This window comes from Heptranchias perlo, chromosome 17 (assembly GCF_035084215.1).
Source record: "Heptranchias perlo isolate sHepPer1 chromosome 17, sHepPer1.hap1, whole genome shotgun sequence".
Lineage (NCBI taxonomy): Eukaryota > Metazoa > Chordata > Chondrichthyes > Hexanchiformes > Hexanchidae > Heptranchias > Heptranchias perlo.
Genome location: NC_090341.1, coordinates 31,793,752 through 31,818,272, shown reverse-complemented (window position 1 = coordinate 31,818,272; position 24,521 = coordinate 31,793,752). Strand labels below are relative to the sequence as shown.

Genomic DNA, 24,521 nt, shown 5'->3' with positions numbered 1-24,521 from the left:
ACTGATAAACAAAATCATTTTTCACAATTTTTTAACCAAAAAACAAGATTTTTACCTTTTTTTGAAAAAAGGAAAATGAGCAGCAGGAGACAGAGAATAGAGACAAGTACTCAAATTGGCAGGATGTGTCTAGTGATGTCCCAAAGGGATCTCTGTTGGGGCCTCAACTATTCACTGTATCAGCGACTTAGATGACTGGATAGAGAGCCACATATCAAAGGTTGCCGATGACACAAAGATAGGCAGCATTGTATGCAGTGTAGGTGGAGGCATAAAATTACAGAGATATTATTGGATTAAGTGAATGGGCAAAACCGTGCAAGTGTGAGGTCAACCACTTTGGACCTAAAAAGGATAAATTAGATTACTTTCTAAATGATGAAAAATTACAGAAAATGATCAAAAAGGCCTTTATATCTAGGAGACTAGAATACAAGGAGGTAGAAGTTATGCTACAGCTATACAAAGCTCTGGTTAGACCGCACCTGGAGTACTGTGTTCGGTTCTGGGTACCGCACTTTAGGAAGGATATATTGGCCTTGGAAGGGAGTGCAGCGTAGATTTACTAGAATGATACTTGGAGTCCAAGGGTTAAATTACAAGGAGCGATTACGCAAACTAGGGTTGTATTCCCTGGAATTTAAAAGATTAAAGGGTGATTTGATCAAAGTTTTCAAGATATTAAGGGGAACTGATAGGGTAGGTAGAGAGAAACAATTTCTGCTGGTTGGGGAGTCTACGACTAGGGGACATAGCCTAAAAATTAGAGCCAGGACTTTCAGGAGGGAAGTTAGGAAATACTTCTACATGCAAAGGGTGGTAGAAGTTTGGAACTCTCTTCCGCAAATGGCAGTTGATGCTAGCTCAATTGTTAATTTTAAACCTGAGATTGATAGATTTTTGTTAACCAAAGGTAGTAAGGGATATGGGCTAAGACAGGTATATGGAGTTAGGTCACAGATCAACCATGATCTCATTGAATGGCGGAAGAGGGTCAAGTGGCTAAAAATGGCCTACTCCTGTCCCTATACAGCCCCTTGTGATTTAGGTTTCAACTATGTAAAGATACATCACTGAGATAAGAATATTAAAGAAATAAATGATTATTTTTGATCAACATAAACACTTAGCTTAATGTCAGGGGCCTTGGAGGAAGGCTGCCTGCAATCCTGTCGGTGGCGGGGGGGAATGGTGCATGATGCAAAAATGGCCAAAGAGCCGAAGAAATAAAATTGAGAAAATGGGTAAGTGACATTTTTTTAAACTAAGGTACTTTGAGTTGTTTGTTGTTTTAATGCCATAACAAACACAGTCTTTTTCCTGTGTGTTCTTAACTTAATGAAGTATACTTTCTCTTCTCCCCGCCCCCCCACCCTATTGTGTTATATAAAGAGATAACATTTTTCAGAACAGAAAAAATGCACTAGACCTAACACCCAATCACCCCACCTACCCAGATTCTTATAATATTATTCACTCCCTTCTCTCTCCAGAAACACAGCCATTTGTCTCTTCTACTCATTAGTATCATGCACTTCACTGATTTTGCCTGGTAACTTATTCTGTAACAGTCTGGGATGAAAATTTAGGCTCATTTCCCTTCTACACCTAATTTCCTAATTTTTGACTTGCGTACCCATGTATTTGAATCTATTTCCATCGCGAACAATTAACTTGGATCAATTGTGTTAATTCCCTTCATAATCATGAAAACTTCAATTAGGTTACCTTGAAGTCTTCCTTTATCCAAGGGAAACGATCCTTAATCTTTAATCTTCCTCAGAACTTAAATTCCTGATACACAGTCATCTACACTGCTTTAGAAAGAATAGATCTTGACTGACTAATCTCATAGACATTTTTTGTGAGATATGATTCCACATTAATGGGAAGAACGCATGACACAGCACACATGGATTCCCAAAAGGGCTTTGATAAGGTACAATATGAGAAACTCCCCTACATACTTAATTCAGTAGCTATTGAGGGTAAGTCATGTACATGGAGTAGTAACTGCTAACAAAGAAAATGGTTCGGAAAAGAAGCAGAAGGTAATTGTAAAGGGAATTAGGTCACTATGGAGAAAAGTATTGAGTGAGGTCTATGCTGGAACCTTTTCTGTTCTTGATGAACAGAAAATGACCTGGGAAGTAGTCTCAATGTAAACTAAGTAAGTTTACAGCTAACATCAAGCTGAAAGGAGGTTGCCCTGAAAAGGGGAATGGAAACCAAGCAGGAATTAGGAGGAGGTGAGTTCAGAACACAGCCGAAAGTGTGGTGGAAAATATAGGTTTTGGGGAGGCTTTCAAGGTAGAGAGAAATGTAGAAAGGTGCACAAATTTAGGAAGAGAATTACAGAATGCAGGATTGTGATGGCTGAGGGATCAGCTACCAATGTAGGAGCAAAGTGAGGGTATGAGCAGCAGGCCTGCATCAGATCAGTAGAACATGCCAGCTGGGTTGTAGGGCTAGAGGAGATGGAGAGGAATTGTAAACAAAAATGAGCATTTTGAAATCAATTTTGCTGAGGGTCATGGAACCAGTTGAGGTTGGTGAGAACAGGGAGGGGATAAAACTTGGTCAGATGGAAGTTAAAAAAGATCTATAGTTGTTAGTTGACTCACTATGTCAAATATGAGGAGGCAACAAAGTGAATAGGATGCTGGGTTTATTTTGTTAAATCAGCTTAGATGTCAAGTTTGAACATGTGTCCCCTTGTCCTACTCTCTGCTATTCAAGATTTATCTTTTCCATTTCCATAACTGTCTTATAAATCTCTATAAGATCACCTCTCAGACAACTCTTGTCCAGGCTGAAAAGTCCACTTGTAAGCAGATAACCAATCTCCATTGATATTATTGACATATAAGTCCCATGAAACACTACTTTATTAGAACTAATTCCAAATAGTGAATGGAAAATAGCATAGATTATTTCTGTATCTTAAACCTGTAAAACTTGCCATCGTCTGTTAAGATTGCTGCTTCTTTGATCAGGAGTCTAAACTGTGATGAAATCTACAAATCTGCAGGTGAAAATGAAAAATTCAGGTATTATATTTGCTTGTCCCATGAGACTCCAAGAAGTCAAATGGGTGATCTCTAGTTCGATATACTTTCAGATACATGACCGATCAAAACATATTTCTTCACAGAATACTTCGACTAATAAAGGAGCGTAATTTGGAATTAGTTCATGATTTTAATGAAACAGATTAAAAATAGTAAAGATCCAGTTGAACTCACTGTTAAAATACATGGAATCTTTAAGCACCTATTTCAGATACAATGTCTGCATTTTGTCCAGCAGCTCAATGCATGGTTTACCTGTTTGGATTTATTTCTGATGTCCAGGACAGTCTTCCACATGAAGGTTTCATCATGATCTGTGAAAGAGGTGTTTCTGCACTTAGGCCAGTCTAGGGATTGTAGTCTCCATGTCTAGAACTGAATTTCTCAAAAAGATATTAAACTTTGTTGGTAACTTTTTCTTTCTTTCAAAACTATTAACCCATTATAATAAAATGAAGTGAGTCAAATTCAGTGGTAATTACAAATAAACTATTGTTGAGTTAGAAATTCGCCACACAATTACTATTCAGTCTATTTATAAAGGAAACAAAGCTATTATGGCTGCTAAAATCATAGAATGATGCAACACAAAAGGAGGCCATTCGGCCCATGTGCCTGTGCCGGCTCTTTGAAAGAGCTTTCCAATTAGTACCACTCCCCTGCTCCTTCCCCAAAGCCCTGCAAATTTTTCCTCTTAAAGTATTTATTCAGTTCCCTTTTGAAAGTTACTATTGAACCTGCTTCCATCACCCTTTCAGGCAGTGCATTTCAGATCATAACAATTTGCTGTGTAAAAAAATGTCCTTATGTCATCTCTGATTGTTTTGGCAATTACCTTAAATCTGTGTCTCAGGTTACTGACTCTACTGCCACTGGAAACAGTTTCTCCTTATTTACTCTCTCAAAATCCTTCATGATTTTTGAACACCTCTATCAAATCTCCCCTTAACCTCTCTGCACTAGGGGGAACAATCCCAGCTTCTCTACTATACATTATGGTTAAAACATACAAGATGAAGTATTATCATTGAATTGTGAAAATTTCAGTACAGTAGCCAGCCATTTGGACATCTTGCCTGTGCTGGTGCCAGCTTCTCATTGTTGCTATCTACTTTAATTCCATTTCCCTGATCTTTAATTTTTTTAAAAGTTTTTATTGAATTGCCTCTTAAATCTTGTAATTGACTTTGCTTCAATAGTCACTTGTGGTATTCCACATTCTAATTATCTTTTGCATGGAAATTTCTTCTAACTTCCCCTTTTATGTTCCCAGTGCTAATCCCAAATGTATGCCTCCTTTTTATCAATTCACCGGTGAATAGAAATAAGTTTTTTTAGTTATCCTGTCAAATCCTTTCATATTTTTAAAATCCCATTTACCATCTCTGTTCTAGTGAATGCAGCCCATGTTTTTCAAGTCTCTCATAACTATACCTCTTATCTCCTGTATCATCCCAGTGAATCTACATTGCATCTTTTCCATGCCTCAACATCCTGTCTATAATGGGGTATTCAAAACTGCATACCACACTACCAACTGCAGCCTAAACAAAATCTTGTACAGATTCATTACCACCTTCTTGCTTTTGTGTTCATTACTTCTATACATAAAACCTAGAATCCCATTTGCTATCTTTATGGGTCTTTCCACATTCCTGCTTTGTAGAATCTGTTTATTTGCACCCCTGGAGAGTAGGAGATATTTCCTAGGTTATTCAAATGTAGCTAGTGGTGTACCCCAGGTGTCTGTGTTGAGAGACCTCTTGTTCTCAAATGTTTTAACATGGGCTTTAAAGAATTTAGATATTAAAAATCTTGTGTATGAAGGTATTTCTTGGCCACAAATTTTGTTTCTGTTTATTGTGATTTTTGTCACACTTTTATGTAAATATTTAATATTGAAATTCCCTATATAATCACATAATTGAATTTCCCTCTGTGAACAGTTTTCTGTCTATGTTGATGAACTAATCAAATAATTTAAAATACTTTTCTAAAAAAAAGCCTCCAATTTTTTTCAGTAATTAAAATTTATGATGTCTAAAATAAAACAAACAAAAAATTAAGATTACACAATTCATATTGATATGATGAAATTTGCCCATTGAATTGTCTTTTGTGTCTTTTAGTACTTTCACTGAAGTTTTTACTTCAAGCACTCAGCCTGTTTCAAAACCCTGGGCTTCATCTGGATGTTTTTACCTCATAGCAGTTGGAGAGAGCTTTTAACCACATCTTTGCATTCTGAACATATGCAGTTGGAAGAATTTCCCAGCATGCAATCTGTCCAAAAGGGTAGCAAGAAAGTGTCTCCCCATTCTGTGATCATTTGAGATTTTCTTTGCTTTTCCAAATGACTTTGATAGAAACTAGAGACTGAATTATAAGTGCATTATGTCAGGCAAATCTGGCATTTACTTAAACTTATTAATAATGGAAAACACCTGAAAACAGAAGCATGTGTGAACAAAAACAATTGTGATCGTGGTTTCTTTGTTGATGTTTAGAAAAGAAGTGACTAGTTCATAGGACATGGTTTAATGTTTATTGCTATTGAAAATCAGTTTAAAAAATCTCTCTCCGGGACTATTTTTGAAACTTTTTATGTATAATATCAAACTTGGAAACGTTGTTAATTACAAACCCGTGAGCATCCTATGAGGTAATTATTAATCTGTGCACCCGTAGTCTGTGATTTTACTGTACATTAATTTTAAGAAGCAAAAAATTTATGTTTAAATGCTTTAAAGGAGGAACATGTTGACAATGACAGTGCTGTGGGAGAAGAACCAGAGTGTGAAAAAGGGGCTACAGATGAGACTGATTATTTGGGGTCAGCAGTAGTTTGGGTCCCAATCTCCTAGGGCCTTCTCCCTCGCTGTGTCTCTGGCATAACTCCAGCAGACAGGAGCAGGAAATCAATTGGAGATCCAGAATGTTGGTTCCTGCGCCCCCAGCCATGAATCGGATTTTCCATTAGAATTGATGGGGGCTGTAGAATACAGGCAGGCTTATTCAGAATACACACAGGCTGCAATGCAGTGTTACTATGCTGGCGTCAAGTGTATTTAAAATTTAAAGAGTCGCCTTAGCTTTTGCAAGGTGATTGATTGCAAAAGCTATGGCAGGATTTGACCACAAATTTTAAAAAACAAATTTTCGGACAAACCCAGAGGCTGACGACCACACGATACAGCAGCAGACACCCACAGCCATTGTGCATTCTCCCAGGTGGGCTCCCTGGTAGAGCGGAGAATCCAGCCAGGAGCCTACCTAAAATAGGCTCAGGGGAGTGTAGTCAGGAGCAAATCCATGGCTGCACAGTGTGGAGGGGGGGGGGGGCAAAAGAAATTCAGATTTTATAGGGGAATTGATAGTTAGAGGGATAGACAGGCGTTTCTATAATGGCAATAACAGGGACCTGGCTCAAAGGAGGGGAGGATTGGGTACTTAATACTCCTGGCTACAAGGAATTCATGAAAGATAGAGATGGAAAGAAAGGAGGTGGGGGTTGGGGTGAATGGTGACAGCATTGATCTAAGAAACTATTACAGCACTGGAAAGGGATGATGTAGTTGAGGAGTCAAAGACAGAATCTATTTGGTTAGAAGTAAGGAACAATGGAGGCAGAAGGCATGGCTGAGGCACTAAATGAATACTTCGCATACATCTTCACTAGAAAAGAGGAAGCTGCCATTGTAGCAGTGAAGGAGGAGGTGGTAGTGATATTGGATAGGATAAAAATAGATAAAGAGGAGGTACTTAAAAGGTTGACAGTACTCAAAGTAGAAAAATCAGCCAGTCCAGAAGGGATGCGTCCTAGGTTACTGAGGGAAGAAAGGGTGGAAATTGTGGAGACTCTGGCCACAATCTTCCAATTCTCCTTAGATATGGGGATGGTACTGGAGGATTCCAAATGTTACACCCCTGTTCAAAAAAGGGGAGAGGGATAAACCTGGCAATTACGGGCCAGTCAGCCTAATGTTGGTGGTGGGGAAACTTTTAGAGTCAATAATCTGGGACAAAATAAATTGGCACTTGGAAAAGTATGGGCAAATAAATGAGAGTCAGCATGGATTTGTTAAAGGAAAATTGCGTTTAATTAACTTGATTGAGTTCTTTGATGAAGTAACGGAGAAGGTTGATGAGGGTAGTGTAGTTGATGTTGTGTATATGGACTTTCAAAAGGCATTTGATAAAGTACCACATAACAGACTAGTTAGTAAAATTAAAGCCCATGGGATTAAAGGGACAGTGGCAGCATGGATACAAAATTGGCTAGGGGATAGATAGCAGAGAGTAGTGGTGAACGGTTGTTTTCAGACTGGAGGGAAGTTTGCAGTGGTGTTTCCCAGGGTTCAGTATTAGGACCACTGCTCTTTTTGATATATATTAGTGACCTGGTCCTGGGTATAGATGGTATAATTTCAAAGTTTGCAGATGAGACGAAACTCTGAAATGTAGTCAACAATGTGGAGGATAGTAACAGACTTCAGGAGGACATAGACAAACTGGTGAAATGGGCAGACATATGGCAAATAAAATTTAATGAAGAGAAGTATGAAGTGATGCATTTTGGTAGGAAGAATGAGGAGAGGCAATATAAACTAAATGGTACAATTTTAAAGGGGATGCAGGAACAGAGGGAATTGGGGGTGCACATACACAAACCTTTGAAGGTGGTAGGACAAGTTGAGAAGGCTGTTAAAAAAGCATATGGGAACCTGGGCTTTATTAATAGAGGCATAGAGTACAAAAGCAAGGAAGTTATGATAAACCTTTATGAAACACTGGTTAGGCCTCAGCTAGGGTATTGTGTTCAATTCTGGGCACTACACTTTAGAAGGATGTCAAGGCCTTAGAGAGGGTGCAGAAGAGATTTACTAGAATGATGCCAGGGATGAGGGACTTCAGTTATGTGGAGAAGCTGGAGTTGTTCTTCTTAGAACAGAGAAGTTTATGGGGAGATTTGATAGAGGTGTTCAAAATCATGAACGGTTTTAACAGAGTAAATAAGGAGAAACTGTTTCCAGTGGCAGAAGGGTCGGTAACCAAAGGACACAGATTTAAGGTGATCAGCAAAAGAGCCGGAGGTGACACGAGGAAACATTTTTTTACGCAATGAGTTGCAATGATCTGGAATGCACTGCCTAAAAGGATGGTGGAAGCAGATTCAATAGAAACTTTCTAAAGGAAATTGGATAAATTTACAGGGCTATGGAGAAAGAGCAGGGGAATGGGACTGATTGGAAAGCTCTTTCAAAGAGCTGGTACAGGCACAATGGGTCGAATGGCCTTCTCAACTTGTCCTTCCACCTTCGAAGGTTTGTGTATGTGCACCCCCAATTCCATCTGTTCCTGAACCCACTTTAAAATTGTACCATTTAGTTTATATTGCCTCTCCTCGTTCTTCCTACCAAAATGCATCACTTCATACTTCTCTTCGTTAAATTTTATCTGCCATGTGTCTGCCCATTTCACCAGTTTGTCTATGTCCTCCTGAAGTCTGTTGCTATGACTATTATGATATGATATTATTCTGCCTGATCACAGAAAATTGCCCAGTGTCAGGATGCAAGAAAAAGGTAGGCACAAAGCCGATCCTACTGACTGTAGGCCAGCATTCCACTGGAGTGCAAAACCATGGCTTATATCTCCCCATTGCAATTAGTGATTCTGGTTTCCACAATTTTACTACTATTGAACATTTGCATAAAGACAATTTAACCATGTCCTATTTTTACTCTTTGGTAGCCTTCTACGTTCTATCTTTTCCTTATTCTTTCTTCTACTATACTTATTCCGCACCCCTATCTCATTTGCTCTGTGGTAAATCACCCCCCCCCCCTCCTGAGCTTACTAGTGTTATTTCTAACTTGCTAACAGTGGTGGTATTCCATGCAGTAAGTCAAAGGATATGCTGTCCTATAATGACTGTGCATTACACGATATAATGTTACTATGTATTATTCTGCTGCTAAGGTGGATATGTTTAAACCAGCCTCTCCTTTTAAGGTCACAAAATATAATTGCTGTAAATAGCCACACTCTGCCAAGGAAAGTTGTAGATTGGTAGCTGCTTGCATATGCCTGACTCCTAGCAGGAAATCATTCAATTCTATTTCTGGAGTGTTGTGGCTATGGTAACCAATGATATAGGTAGTGGACTAACACGTTTTAAAACTTGTCAAATCTCTGCTCCAGAAGTTTTACTGAATGGCTAGGAACATCTTGAGAAATGCATCAAAATTGAGTCCTTTTAGTGGGGCAAAACTCCTGTTGTGCTACAAGAGGAGAACTCCGTAAAACAGGCAACGAATAATTGGAAACACAATATATCATTGGTTAGACTACCCATTGCACACCAAAAGGAAACAGCAAAACTGATTCATATCTAAATACAAATCCACTGGTTAGAAATCTACATATTATGAACTGATCTCCAGTGGTGTTGTTCATAGGTGATCTGAAGCGTGATTGTGATGTTTAACTGCTAGGATGGTGTTGTGCTTAATATAGCCTGCCCTGTTAAAACCCCTTATCTTTTATTCAATAATTAAAACTATCAGAATTTTTTTAATGGTGAGAAACTATTAATTGTTGGTGTTCAGAGAACTCTGGGTGACCTCGTACAAGACACACAGAAAGTTAGCCTACAGGTACAGCAAGCAATTAGGAAGGCAAATGTCATGTTGGCCTTTATTGCAAGGGGGTTGGAGTACAAGAGTAAGGAAGTCTTGCTACAGTTGTACAGGGCTTTGGTGAGACCACATCTGGAGTACTGTGCAGAGTTTTGGTCTACTTATCCAAGGAAGGATATACTTGCCTTAGAGGCAGTCCAATGAAGGTTCACTAGATTGATTCCTGGGATGAGAGGGTTGTCCTATGATGAGAGATTGAGTAAAGTGGGCCTATGTTCTCTGGAGTTTAGATGAATGAGAGGTGATCTCATTGAAACGTATGAGATTCTGAGGGGGCTTGACAGGGTAGATGCTGAGAGATTGTTTCCCCTGGCTAGAGAGTCTAGAACTCGGGGACATAGTTGCAGGATAAGGGGTCGGCCATTTAGGACTGAGATGAGGAGAAATTTCTTCACTCAGAAGGTTTTGAATCTTTGGAATTCTCTACCTCAAAGGGCTGTGGAGTCATTGAATATATTCAAGGCTGATATAGATTTTTGCACTCTAGGGGAATCAAGGGATATGGGTGGGGAAGTGGAGTTGAGGTCGAAGATCAGCCGTGATCTTATTGAATGGCAGAGCAGGTTTGAGGGGCCGTATGGCCTATGCCTGCTCCTATTTTTTGTGTTCTGTGGCATCAGCAATGTTTATGAATTAGAATGATTTGGAAGCAGAATTTGATTAATAGGCTATATCTATAATGCTATACCGCACTAACTAATGCAGCCCTTGTTGCAATTTAACAAAGATGTAAGGAGGCAGTTGCACATACAATATTTTCTTGCAACACGATTCAGTGGGGAAAGGCAGAGCTCTGCATATGCATGCACACTGATTTCTGGCTACTGACTACCAGTAAGTTTTCTAATGATTGAAAAGTCAGTCAGCTATTTCCAATTATCAAAAATACATGACAGTCCGGTAGGCCACCTGAGATTAAAAAGTGAATGTTACAAAGCAGGCTACACACTTGGCTGCATTACAGTTGTAGCCCATATCTAGCAATAGTGGTGGAGTGAAACAGTTCTTTTGGGTGATGACCCTACAAAGAGATGGTCTCATATCTTATATGGAAAATAAAACATCAAACATGCACTACAATGGAGGTTTACATCATTCCAAGAACAAAAAAGTCATCTGAATTTTAGTAGGAGTCAGCATAAGAGCAATCCAGATGAACTAGTTTAATAAAAGTACAGAGCACTGTAGAACACAAAGCCCTCTGCTGATCGAAGTGTGTACTTCAGTTAGTCAGTTAATGCATTGCTTCACTGTATTTGTGCTTTAACATAAGTTTTTACAGTTCCTTCCAATGCTTCTTTCATAAATGCCTTGGAAAAGGCTTACTTTATAGGCGAATTAAAAAATTAACCAATTAGTCAGTGTGGATAGCTGAATTAGCAAACAATGTAAATTAATATGTACCATGTAAAATTACTGTAGTGTTATTAAAGATTCACACAGATTAATTCCAAAGTGTTAAATTAAAGGTCTTGCTCATTTGATTTATGAAATTTATTTAATAAAATGCCCAAACTCAAATATTAATTTAGTTTAAATTTGCATGTAACAAATTGAAATTTTCTCATCATAAAAGCTTATGATCAAACCTGCGAAATATTATAGCATCATTCAGTTCACACATGGGGTTGACAGTCTTCTGATCATGAACCTTATATATAAAAAAAAGTAGACCGCAAAAAGAATGGTGCAATGTCAGGGATTAATCACCCGTTCTTAGTGTTGCTACGAGTGTTCATATCTCTCAAAAAGAGGAATAGAAAATACTAGTGAAAAGTTTCCCAAAAACAGCAGTTTGACCTGTTAAAGTCTTTCTAAAAGTTATTAATGAGGAACTTGTACAACATTCCACAGATGCAGAGGTGCATCAAAACATATTTAACTCCAGGTCAAACCTGCTCGTGGTAAAGGTAACAAAGGAAAAGAGTTGAGTTGGAAAGCAGTGCATATTACTGGAGTTTCTGAGCAAGAGCAGGAGTGTAGCAGCCATTAACATGATGGCAGAAAAGAGCGTAGTCTGAGAGAACAGAGAACAGAAGGAACTCACAAGGCGCAGCAGGTACTATACTAGGCAGCGGGCCTACTGCACTTGAGCCAACTACCTGGGCATGAAGAAGGAGCCGTGCCTGAGGAGGCTCAGACTTAGCAGGGAGGTTGGATCTGAGGTATGCCACTGGGTCCACAAAGAGTTGGAGAGACAGTCACCCACCCGCACTGCTGCCAGTGGAAGCGAAAGTCACTACTGGCAGAAGAGATAGCAGAGGCATGAACTATAATTTTCCAAAATCTTTGGGAACAGAATTGTGCAAAGGACTGGAATATGCCAATGTTAGACTCCTGCTCAAGAAAAGGCCAAGAAATGATGGGCCAGTAAGTGTTACTTTAGTGGTGGATAAACTGCTAAGCCTGACAATTGGAAGGCGCTGCTGGCAATGAGGGGCCACAGATGAAACCAAGCTGGGATTTCAGGCATATGCCCGAGTCGCTGTGTGCAGCAATTCGTGACAGGAAAGAAAGTGAGACTGCGCTACTGACCATGGTCAGCTTCCTTGAGAAGGAGATGTTTATGCTAACGAGGCCCCATGCTGAAATTCATGTTGTTTGAATGAGCTCTCCGGCCTGGTTCAAACGTCCCCATGCCATAGAAAGTGGATGAATTAGTAAACCAATGGGTTGGCCTGCTGGAGTTGAATTCCTAAAGCTGCCTTTCTGTTCCAAAATATACATCAAAAAGTAGTGTTTGTTTTGGTAGGATCACATATGTTAAGTTGCATTTTGCTTCCCGCATTAGCTTATTTCTTTTTTTTTGGATGTGCAGTTTGCTGTTTTTGCATATTTTCTTGGTTTCGTCTTGAACTTTTCATACAGTATTGTTGATTAATGGGCTTAGCTCCCAGCACCCATTTTCCAGATGCTGTGAACCTATTACAATTAGTAGCCTTGAAAATTTCAATGAGGCCAGTTCTCCTTGCTATAGGTGGGCACAACCCTAATATTGTCAATATTGCAATTTTGGGGCTCTATAGTCCATAATATTGGATGAAATTAGTGAATGCTCAGAAATCCAATTGGGAATTCAGGAGAAACTTCTTTAGCCAGAAAGTGGTTAGAATGTGGAACTCGCTACCACAAGGAGTAGTTGAGGCAACTGGCATAGATGCTTTTAGGAGGAAGCTAGATAAACACATGAAGAAGAAAGGAATAGAAGGATATGCTGATAGGGTTATATGAAGTAGGGAGGGGGGAGGCAGCTCGTGTGGAGCATAAACATCAGCATGGACCTGTTGGGCCGAATGGCCTGTTTCTATGCTATACATTTTATGTAGTCAATTAGAACTTGTAAAAAGCAGGTTGTTACTGGACTAATTTAATTGAATATTTTGGGGAAATTACAAGAGTGTCAATAAAAGCAATGCAGTGGATATAGGGGTAGGGGGGGGTGATTTTTCTGTCGCAACCACCTTGTTTGTGCTTAAAAATGGGGCAATAATGGGACCAAAATGAAGTGACTGGTGGAAGTGCCAACTTACCGCTGAGTTGCCGTCCATTCCGACTTTTAAGCGGACCTCCATTTCCTGTCAGAAATAAGCAGGCGGCTCAATAATGTATGCAAATCAGGGTTAGATGAGGTAGCTAAGACCCGGATGCCATTTTTGTCTTGGCCTGCCTGACTATTGCCAATTCCTGCTCCCAAGCACCCATCGTTGGTGGTACAAATTGGGAGGTGGCCATTTCCAGCTACAGTCACAGAAAGCTGGATGGAGGTTTGGGAGACATTTTTTTGGTGTCGCTTGTGGTTTTTGCACCTTAAAGACTTTCTTATGTTATGTACTTGCTGCTGTAGATTCTGTTGCCTGCTGCTCTAAAGTGTTGCATTTTTTTATTCTGTACCTCATTAAGTTGCTGCCGCAGGCCCCTCACATTTGGCCGCCCCGTTTCCTGCCTCCAGACTGGCAAGCTGCTATTGGAGAGCATGTTTCGTGCTTTCAGCTCATTAGCTGCATTCTATTGAGGACCCAGGACCAAAATCGATAGTGTCTGACGCTGAGTCCTGTGGGTGACAGTCACGTAAACCGTGTACTCCCCGCCCAAATATCGTTCAAAACAAAAATTGTCCTCATGGATTTTCAGAAGGCATTTGATAAATTGCCACATGAGAGACTTGTGACAAATAAGGCACTTGGTACTAAATGTAGTTGCATGGACAAAGAGGTGACTAGGGACAAAAAGCAGTGAGTAGGAATAAATGAATATTTTTTGATATGGCAGGATGTGATTAATGGTGTGCTGCAGGACCTGTTTTGTATTCCATTTATATAAATGATTTAGACATGAGCACAAGAAAAATGATATTGACAATACAAAATTAGCAGCATGGCAAACTGTGAGAGTGTATGTAGATGATTGTAGGAGACACGGGCAGGTTTGCTAAAATGCAGTTCAACGCAGAGAATTATGAAGTGGTGTATTTTGGGGAAAAAGAACAGTGAAAGGGAATATATCTTAAATGGTAAGATTCTTAACAAAGTGGAGGAGCAGAGAGATCTGAGAGTGCAGGTCGAAACATCCATAAAAAGGCAAATGGGATTCTAGGTTTTATATATGTGGACATTGAACACAAAAACAAAAAAGTGATGTTGAATTTATACAAAACATTGGTTAGGCCATGCTTGAAATATTGCAGGCAGTTTGGCTCACCCCATTATAAGAAGGATATTGAACAGTACAGTGAAGATGACAAGAATAATACCAGAAATGATGGATTATAGTTGTGAGAAAGGCGGAATAAAGTGTAACTTTTTTCATGCAACAGAGAAGGTTAAAGGGGATCTAATATAGGTTTTACGATAGTAAATACTGAAACATAAAAGCCAACAGCAGACCTAAAATATCAGTATTTATGGTTCCAAGTCGCTCCAGAATGACCCAACATATTATTGCATTGGTACACAAATCCACAGAGTTCTGCACACACACAAACACTGACAACTTGTGCGGCTGCACAAAACTCCACACATGCACCCAAGTAGCTGGCATGTGTGAAACTCATGCATGCATGCATAAATCAGCAAAGTTGCTTAATCAGGAGGTATGAGACACATGGGTTCTGCGCATGCTCAGTAGCAGACCCAGCGAGGGAATTTATGTTTTAGGAATTCCAGGATGGAAAAAGATAACGCCAAAGAAAAATTTAAACAAATGTAATATCTTACATTGAAGTCAATGGAAAGGAAAATCGGGAGAGCTATTTAACGGGTGGGTGATCCGATATTCCCCGTTTTACACTAGCGTCACAAGATAAAATTACCCCAAAGAAATTATTTCCTCTGGTAGGGGAATCCAGAACAAGGGGGCAAAATCTTAAAATTAGAGCTAGGCCATTTAGGAGTGAAATCAGAAAGCACTTTTTCAAGCAAGGGGTTGTGAAAATCTAGAAAACTCTCCTCCAAAAAGGTTGGTAAGAGGTGGGTTTTAAGGAGTGTCTTAAAGGAAGAGAAGGCAGGTGATGAGGGCAGAGGAGTTTAGGGATGGAATTTCCGAGCTTAGCCTAGACAGCTGAAGTCATGGCCGCACAGGAGGCCAGAGTCCAAAGAATTGGAGAGTCTGGAGAGGGTTGTAGCACTGTTGAAGGTTAAAGAGCTAAGGAGGGGGAAGGCCATGGAGGGGTTTAAATGCAAGGATGATGATTTTAAATTTGAGGCATTGGGGGACCAGGAATCAATGTAGGTCAGCAAGGACCTGGTGCAGGATAGGACTCTGGCCGCAGACTTTAAAAAGGAAGAGAGTAGCAAAAGTAAATGTGGGTCCCTTAGAGGCTGAGACTGGAGAAATTGTAATGGGGAATAAGGAAATGGCAGAGACGTTAAACAAATATTTTGTGTCTGTCTTCACAGTAGAAGACTGTAGAAGAAATAGTGGGGAAACAAGGGTCTAATGAGAGTGAGGAACTTAAAGTAATTAATATTAGTAAAGATAAAGTACTGGATTAACAGGACTAAAAGCCGACAAATCTCCTGGACCTGATGGGCTACATCCAAGGATTCTAAAAGAGGTGGCTGCAGAGATAGTGGATGCATTGGTTGTGATCTTCCAAAATTCCCTAGATTTTAGAATGGTCCTAGTGGATTGGAAGGTAGCAAATGTAACACTGTTATTCAGGAAAGGAGGGAGAGAGAAAACAGGGAACTACAAGCCAGTTCGCCTGACATCAGTTGTCAGGAAAATGCTGGAATCCATTATTAAGGAAATGGCAACAGGGCACTTAGAAAATCATATGATAAGGCGGAGTCAACATGGTTTTATGAAAGGGAAATCGTGTTTGACAAATCTACTAGACTTTTTTGAAGATGTAACTAGCAAGGTAGATAAAGGGGAGCCAGTGGATGTAGTATATTTGGATTTTCAAAAGGCATTCAATAAGGTGCCACACAAGAGGTTGTTACAGAAGATAAGGGCTCATGGGGTTGGGGTAATATACTAGCATGGATAGAGGATTGGTTAATGGACAGAAAAGAGAGAGTAGGAATAAACTGGTCGTTTACAGGTTGGCAGACTATAACTAGTGGGGTGCTGCAAGGATCAGTGCTCGGGCCTCAGCTATTTACAATCTATATTAATGACTTCGATGAAGGGACCGAGTGTAATGTATCCAAGTTTACTGTCAATACAAAGCTAGGTGGGAAAGTAAGCTGTGAGGAGGACACAAAGAGTCTGCAAAGGGATATAGACAGGTTAAGTGAGTAGGCAAGAAGGTGGCGGATGGAGTATAATGTGGGGAAATGTGAAGTTATTTACTTTGGTAGAAAGAATAGAAAAACAGAATATTTTTTAAATGATGAGAAACTATTAAATATTGGTGTTCAGTGAGATTTGGGTGTCCTTGTCCATGAAACACAGAAAGTTAACATGCAGGTACAGCAAGCAATTAGGAAGGCAAATGGTATGTTGGCCTTTATTGCCAGGGGGTTGGAGGATAAGAGTAAAGAAGTCTTGCCATAATTGTACAGGGCTTTGGTGAGACCACACCTGGAGTACTGTCTACAGTTTTGGTGGTCTTACCTAAGGAAGGATATACTTGCCTTAGAGGCAGTGCAACGATGGTTCACCAGATTGATTCCTGGGATGAGAGGGTTGTCCTATGAGGAGAGATTGAGTTGAATGGGCGTATGTTCTCTGGAGTTTAGAAGAATGAGAGGTGATCTCATTGAAACGTGTAAGATTCTTAGAGGGCTTGACAAGGTAGATGCGGAGATGCTGTTTCCCCTGGCTGAAGAGTCTAGAACTAGGGGGCATAGTCTCAGGATAAGGGTTGGGCAATTTAGGACTGAGATGAGGAGGAATTTTTTCACTCAGAGAATGGTGAATCTTTGGAATTCTCTACCCCAGAGGGCTGTGGATGCTCAGTCGTTCAGCGTATTCAAGACTGAGATCGATAGATTTTTGGATTCTAAGAGAATCAAGGGATATGGGGATCGGGCAGGCAAGTGGAGTTGAGATGAAGATCAGCCATGATCTTTTGGATGGCGGAGCTGGCTCAAGGAGCCATATGGCCTACTCCTGCTCCTATTTCTTATGTTCTTGTTTTGGATCAGCTGGTTCAGTATGAGACATTGGCAGGGGAGGGGGCTTAAGTCAGTGCAAGGGTACAGATCTTGTGGCAGAGGCTAAAGACAATGGCTTCCGTTCTACTAATGTTTAGCTGGGGGAAAATGAAGCTCATCCAAGACTGGCTGTTGAACAAGCAGTCTGACAGCACAGAGGAAGTGGAGGTGTCAACAGAAATGATGGAGACATAGAGCTGGGTGCTATCAGCAGTCTTGCAGAAGCTGACCCCATATCTGTGGATGATGTCACTAAAGGGCAGCATGTCGATGAGGAAGAGAAGAGGACCAATGATTGGATGCTTGGGAGATTCCCAAGGTGACAGTTTCGGGGTGGGAAGAGAAGCCATTGGTAGAGATGGTCTGGCTATGATTTGATAGGTAAGAATGAAACCAAGCAAGGACAGTCCCACAGAGCTGGACAACAGAGGAGGGGTGTTAGAGGAGGAGGATGTGATCAACTGTGTTAAAGACTGCAGAGAGGCGGATAGATAATACATCACCGTTGCCGTCATAGAGAATGTTCTTCGTAACTTTGCTTAGGGCCGTTTCAGTGCCATGGGAGGTGCAGAAAGCTGATTGGAGGAATTCAAGCATCTGTATGTGGCAAGATTTTGTATCTAGCTGTTGAAGAAAGATAAAAGTTAGCATTCCAGCAATCTTAAAATGTAGTTAAGCCAGCATTAAAGCATAGATATAGGTCTGTGTGGTTGCACTTAAAGCTGTCCACCATCATGAACTTTGAACTCTCAATAGTGCCGATTGCCCAGAGTCAGCTGGCCTGACTCACTACGAATGTAAAATTACCTCCGTCCTCACTTTTTATAAAACTCAAAAATTCAAAAACTTAAACTTGCTCAGCCACTGTGCGATCTGCTATGATATAACATTTGATCATAGTAAAATGCATACATGCTAACCGTCAACATGTGACTGCTGCTGTGGGCGAGGGGGAAGTTGCAATGATTTTACAGAACAGTGGCAGGAACTACCCACTTGTCTTGGAGCTCCCTGGTGAATAGGTATCTGTTTGACACACACATACCATCAAAGTTCCAGAGCCCATTTTGCAGGTTGGAGGATCACAATGAATAACAGTGGCTCATAAGGTGGTTCTTTGGGTTAGTGCATGTTGGATGCTTTGAGGCTTGAAGAGTAATGAGAAAGGAACTGGCTGCATTTTGCTCATGAGAAATTGCAGAGTGCCATAAAGCTGAGGAAATGTACTTATCTTGGTTTACATTGATTTTTCTATTCCTTGCCCACCACTCACCTGACTAACAACAACATCAAAAGTACCCCCACTACTTTCCAATGCAGCACCTACTGTCACTTATGCAAGGCTATGTGATGTCACTGGCATGTCTACCAACTGCTGATCTTATACTACTCTCTGCCACTGGTAGAGGGCTTGTCCTTACAATGCTTACTGGGCATTGAAGATCTGAGAGATTTTGGAATCCTCTCTCAGGGTTGACTCTGAGTTCGTCAAGTAAATTGAAGTGGGCCATAAATGCATCTTGACTGACAATGTGGCCTATGGTACCTGAAGCACTGTAGCATTTCAGGCACTGGCTCCTGTGATATTAAGCATGAAAGTTGGAGGCCTTCTGCACGATTGATGCACTGAGCGTAGGGCAATGTGGGCAGGAATTGCCTAGGATTCGGGGAGCTTATGCACCAATTGTGTGCAAAGTTTAATAAGGCCCAAATTACATGCTCTGCAGTGGGACCACAGTATTGGCCTAATGGAGTCCAAATCCTCAGGATTAGAACTGAAAGCATACGTGAGAGATGATGCTTTTAAGGTGCCAATGGCTTTCATTAATCTCTTTGGCTGCTTGCTCGTATTGTATAACCTCTGCATTTCTTTGATCCTGAGCTGAGCTTCCTACACCACATTAGGCCCATTATCAACATCAGTTTCTTACACCTCTTCAACACTGCCCTATTGCACCCCTACCTCATTCTGTCCCCTGCGGAATACTGTGGTCCCACTGCAGAGCAAGGAATTTGGGGCCTTATTAAACTTTGCACACAATTGGTGTGTTGGTGAGGTGAAGCACCATCCACAGGTGAGGAAGGGGTGGTAGTGATTAATAAAGGGCTAACTGGTGCAGACAAGATGTCCCTACTGAGTAGTACATTCCTCACCAATATCTACACTTTCCATGGTATGTAACCGTGCCAGTGCCTTCTTCAAGCAGGGGTAGTGATGGTTGGTGCTCAGTTGCGTAGTGTTTTTTGGTTGAGCTGATGGCACACTGCGTTCTCTTTGCTCTGTGAAAAGAGCAGATGCTATATTATGTTACGTATACAAGAATGCTTATCTATTTGTGTAGTACATTATTACGCACTTGTGCACAATCAGCATGTATGAATACTTTTAAGTAATATGTATTCTGAAAATTATAAAATCTGATTAATACGGTACTTACCAATATGATCGCTCCTCCAGCCTTCACAGGCCCAAAGCCTTCAAAACTTCCACCCTACCAAATATACCATATTGTGTCAATACATTCAGATCTGTTATACACTGTGTCCTTTTGCTACATGCAAATTATGCTTGAATTATAAGAACACTGAGGATTGAGTTGTTTGAGGCTGACACAAGTGACAAAATTGGACAAAGTATTCCATGCTGGAACAGTAGCATTCCTCACAAATAGATGAGCACCACATTTACGCAAAAGTTAAGGAAAAAATGAGTAACTTGGAGAACATTTTGGGAGTGGTCTTTGACATTCTCCCAAAATGGGCACAAGTTGTTTGATTCATTACACTGCCCACCCAAATCCAGCTTTGTGTGTCCTGAACCATTTTCGGGTTTGGACCTCATTTAAATAGCACCGATCACATGCTGAGCTGGCTGACAGTTTGGGTCTGGGGCAGTGGGGGGGGGGTGGAAACGACCCCCATTTGCATGTTTGAGCAGCCTCCAGCCGGAAAAGGCACGCAGCCTGCTCGTCCATTTACAGGTCTGCCTGAAAATTGCATCAGGCTGGCCTTTGGCATCAGTGGGGTGCCCAAGGTGCCCTCCGCCAATTTTCATCTGCTGGACGCCTTTTTATCAGGCAAGAAATGGGCATCGAGCAGCTGAAAATCACCTCCATTATGTTTGATTCAGGATTTTGTATTTAAGTGTGATGCTTTATATGCAACAAGAGTGTAGAGGAAGTAGTTTAATGCATTTCAATACTGTTACTGAAATGTCCCTACACAAGTGTTCAACTTGTGTACTAAATAGTAAATTGTGCTAAGGGCAACTGTTTTGATTTAATGGTTACAAATATTTGTCTTGTCCAGAGATGCTGCAAAACAGACTTTGCAAAATACTTTTTGTATAAGTATTTAAAAAGGCAATTCATAGGAAATTGTGAAAATAAGTTAAGCTCACTTTGATGTTTCTTACCATTTGGTACTTTTTCACTTATTTTGATTGGAGTTCTCTCTTGTAAAGTATCTGAAGCAAAGACAGAGTAATGAGCAGTCCTTTTTGTTGTACTCTCACTGATAACCCAGGGTCTAGCTTATTATCTGACAATCATATTGTTTTAAAGATCACTTCCTGTAGATTTGTCATGCACTAAAATGTCAACTTTTTAACTTTTTGAACTATCACTGTCAAATTAAAAATCTCCTTATGGATATATTAGTGTATTTCCTACTACAAAGTTAACCTCGGCATAAATACTTCTTACAAAAAAGCAAGATTCATATCATCTTCATAGAGAGGAAGCATTGTGTACAGAGTTCTCCAAGTCATATTATTCAAACAGTATTTCAAATAAATATAATTGTTTTTCCCCTGTTGTGACCTTATGTTTCCTTAGGATGCTTATTCATTAAAGATAATTTCATCATGTGAGGCATTTTCAAACAAAAGTAGACAGCTCCATTTTGTTCATAGGTCTATGCACATCTCAAACATGGAAACAAAGCTTTGTACTTTATCTTTCGGGTCCTGTTCTATCATATTGCTAATACAGTTCTACACATGTCATTGGCAGCAGATATTTTCAGAATTTGCTTCTTCGTGAACATCATTCATTATGCATAAGATTAATGCATTCTGTCTTATCATGAATAAACATGCTATAAATCGTGTAACAATAAATAGTCTTATTTATGGCAAACAAAAAATGAACAGAGTTTATAATGTCTACAATAAATTTTGTAATCACATGCTGCTTTCATAAATAAATAAGTCTTCCACACCATGCAAGTCATGTCAGTAACTTTTATAATGGTCCAAAATAACATCTTTTGAACATCAAAGATTTGATGAACTAGTGAAAGTACTCAGATATGATGTTTCTCCACCAATTTGCCACATGGATTTTCATATCTGTTATAATCTCTAAACTTGGTCCTAGTTTACTATTACAGCATATCAGTAAAATATCATCTTGGAGACATCAACATTTTATTAGTTATCTAAAACATTTATTCAATTTTCATTAATACAGCCTTAGCCTTATCAGAATGCAATAAGGCATTGAACATGGTTATCTAGTGAAATGCAGTACTACAGGAACATCATTGGATTGCAACTTTTAACTTTTGCATGCTGTTTCAAATGACTCCAAAGATGCACACTTTATGCAAAAACCACATGTGGCTGGTTGGCAGTGAATTTCCAAATAATTGTGGCTAAGCTTATAACTTGCTATGACTTGAAAAATGTTAAGGATTAGCCAATGCTGTGCTAAAGCAGATTTATAAGAACTTACCTTTTAATCACCTGTTCCCAAGCAGGACCTGCTACATTTCCATCCAATCAAACAATTTTAATATAGTTTATGAATAAATCATTTATTTTAGTAGTCAGGTATTTTGCAACTTCAATGTTGTTTTGTATTTTGCTTTAACACCTGAACAAGTTTGTTTTCCACATTGCAAGGTAAGTCTTTTGATTACAAATAAAGGCAAACATTAAGATTTTATAATGGAAACTAGATATGTAATATTGCAAACTGAAGAATCTGTGTTAAAGGAACCTTACAGTACCTGCTTTTCCAAAACTAAACAGGGTGCAGGATGAGGGTGGGCAGATATTGGGATCATGACTGGAGTCCAGCTGTTCACTTTGCAGCTGATGAAAATTGATCAAAAATCTTAACATTAATGAATAAGACCATCACACTGTGAGATATGAGAGCCAAGTGAGAAAAAATAATGCGCCAGGTATCTAGCTCATATTTTAGAGATTTCCAGCAGCCTAGTCAAAGATTGGAAAATCCAGTTCAAAACTAGTGACTCTAGGTGAATGGTGATCATAACATGGAATTCGTTGAAAAGTTGTCTTCACTGGACTACTCCTAGAGGTAGTAGTGTAGCTTATTAGACCTTCCAGTGATCTCTCCTGAGTCAGATTGGTAGGCCAAGGCACCATATCCTTTGGGCAACCCGCCTTGGGTGCCCAACCAACAAGCAAAGCAGAGAATGAGGCAGGTGGTGACACCCCTGCTCCCCCCTCCCCTCACCCTTTGCCGCCTCATCTACATTATCTCATTGTGTTGGTAATTTAATTCATACAGACATTTGTTTCATACTAATTGTACTCATTGGTGCAACCCATCAATTCAATAACTCTGGTCATTGTCATACATTGATATGGACAACTAGACATAAAAGAGGTAATTTTCCTGCATCTGTACCCGGATGCATTAGATCGCCTGGACGCAGCAAATATCTTAAAATCAGGCTGGTCAGAGTGCAAGCCTTTGATGGAACCAGCCCGACTTCCCTTCCATTAATTTAAATGGAGGACCCAGTGCATCTGGGAGCAGACGCAGGAAAATCTCCTGTGATGCTTTTTACCATTAGCATGCCAGTCAACTATAATTAGATTTTGCTTCGTTCCCCAAGGAGCCAAACAGTATACTCTTTGGTATTGGCTGACATTTTTAGGTTACCCTCATTAATCAGATGTTTTTTTCTCTGAGCCTCTGAATGTTTGCAATGGGATGTCAGTTTATTGCTTTCTGCTCATTAGTAAGAGTATTATCATCTTAACCAGTTTTTGATGGCTGCATTTTATTTCACCTGGGGTCAAGAGATAGTAAATGTTTCTTCCGACTCTAAGCACCATGTTTTACATGGTACCTATTAAGCTGAGCTGAATTATATTTGTCATGCTGCTTCTTTACATTGTCCCATTACGTTTAAGTCATCAAACTAACACACTAGTTTTTAAATAACATACCAGTTTTTAATTATACAGGTTTTTAGCTCATACAGTTTTGAAATGTTTAAACTATAATTTCTGCAAGGATGTAAACTTTTTAGCCCTGGATTTCTAACAGACTGTTGCAAACTTCACTGGTGCTTATTGAAAATAATAAAATGTAAAGATTTGATTATCCTACTGTGAAATCCCTTGTTCTGTGAATACTTGTCATGTTAAATATTTGTCACCATTTCATTCCCTCTTTGATCTTTCAGTAATGCCTAATCTGAAATCAAAGTGGGCTTGTCTGATGTCTGTACTGAAGTACTCAGATTCTTGATAGTTCAGTGAACCTGCTGTAAACGGTTGACATTAGTGGCTTCAAAGTGAAGGCTAAATAAGGTGGTATTTTCCTTCATGTTGATACTTAATGCCATGCCTTCCCCTATACTGATCTGAACAGGTGGAATATTTGAGACTTCCATCTTATTTTCTTCAAAGATTGCTGCACAACTAATGAGTTTTCTTTTGAGAGATTTCAAATTGTATCCTCATGCAGTAGCTATCATTACAGATATCTCCATTTTAAGTGCCTTCATGCATTAAGGGAATTAATTTTCCTTGTATATTAGTACATATGCTAATTATTCATTAAGGCACAGTAATTTTGTATGTCTGTAGAAAGAAAGGAGGAAGGAAGGGATGGAGGGAAGGAGGAAGGAAGGAAGGAAGGACATTTACACCTTTCATGACCTCAAAGCTGGGTCTACGTCCAGGTGCTGGGCACACTGAATACTGAAAAATTGGGCAGGTCAGAATGTACACCTATAAAGGGACTGATTTTGTTTCTATTAAAATTAATAGAGGAAAATCGGGTGTGTTCCTTTACAGTTGTGCCCTCTGACCTGCCCGATATTCACTACGCCCAGACGATCACCTGTGCCTAAGAGCAGACCTGGAAAAATCTTTCCTT

The 24,521-nt window shown here is 39.8% G+C and overlaps 1 protein-coding gene across 2 annotated transcripts in view; it reads left to right on the top strand.

The window, feature by feature from the left end:
• adamts9 (ADAM metallopeptidase with thrombospondin type 1 motif, 9) overlaps positions 1-24,521 on the top strand; it is a 259,676-nt gene that overhangs the window by 146,544 nt on the left and 88,611 nt on the right. The window lies entirely within an intron of this gene.